Source organism: Chrysochloris asiatica, unplaced genomic scaffold (genome assembly GCF_000296735.1).
Source record: "Chrysochloris asiatica unplaced genomic scaffold, ChrAsi1.0 scaffold00074, whole genome shotgun sequence".
NCBI classification, from domain to species: Eukaryota; Metazoa; Chordata; class Mammalia; order Afrosoricida; family Chrysochloridae; genus Chrysochloris; species Chrysochloris asiatica.
In genome coordinates, this window is record NW_006408592.1 from 9,400,525 (window position 1) to 9,401,941 (window position 1,417).

Genomic DNA, 1,417 nt, shown 5'->3' on the forward strand with positions numbered 1-1,417 from the left:
TCCACTTTACCAAGCACTGTGTCCTTCTACAGGGACTGGCTCCTCCTGATAACATGTTCGAAGTATGAGAAACCAAATCTTGCATCCTGACTTTGAAATCACATTTTGACTGTATTTCTTCCAACACAAATTTGTTTTTCTCACAGCCTACGGTACTTTCAGTATTCTTCTCCAACACCATAATTCAAATACATCAATTCTTCTACTACAGTCTTCCTTATTCATTGTCCAAATTTCACATGCAAATGAAGTGACATAAAGTACCATGGCTTGGGTCAGGAAGACCTTAATCCTCAGACTGAAATCTTTGCTCCTGAACACTGTAAGGAGGTCTTGTGCTACAGACTTTCCTAATGCAATATATATCATTTGATTTCTTGATGGCTACTTCCATTGTTGATTGTGTATCCAAGCAAATTGTTCATTGTGGGTCCAAGAAATTGAAGTATTTGACAATTCAATCTTTTCTCCGTTTATCATGATGTTATTTATTTGTCCAGTGGTGAGGATTTTTGTTTTCTTTACACTGAGGTCAGTCCATACTGAAGACTGTAGTCTTTGATCCCCATCAGTAGGCAGTTTAAATTCTCCTTGTTTCCAGCATGTAAGGGTGTATCATTTGCACATTGCAGATTTTCAAGGAGTCCTCCTCTTCTTCTGATGCTACATTCTTGATATAATCCAGTTTCTTGGATGATTTGCTTGGTATACAGATTGAATAAGCATCATGAAATAATACAACCCTGATGTACTCCTTTCCTGAATAGAAAATTGGAAGTTGTCAAAAATGAAATGGAACTCATAAAGACAAATATGCTAGGCATTAGTGAGGTGAAATAGACTGGTATTGGCCATTTTGAATCTGACAATCATATGGTTTATATGGCAGAAACTACAAATTGAAGAGGAATAGTGTGTCATTCATCTTCAAAATGAATATTTCAAGATCTGTCTTTAAATACAGTGCTGTCTGTGATAGCATAATATCCATGTGCTATCATATCAGTTTTGATTCATAGTGACCCTGTGTAGGGTTTCTGAGGAGTGACAAGTGGATTGAACCACCAAACTTCCAGTTAACAATCTACTGCTTGTCCTACAGTGCCACTCCAGAACTCCAGGATTGGAAGTAGAAATCCCAAATGATGTCTCTATTCCTGAGTATGAACCTTGCTACTTTCATTCAGGCCCCTGACTGCTAAAAGTTTTACTTTGGAGTTCATCATAGCTATGGAAGTTCATGAGTGTATTCTATTGCTAAAGACTAGCACATAGTCACTACACAATGTACTGGAAAGACCCATGCTACCAAAGATCTATCCTACCATCAAAAGGATTTGCATTTTATGGCAGTTAATAAAACAGTGAAAACAAGTTGTTTAGAACAAGTGTACTTAATATTCTTTTTTTTTTTTTT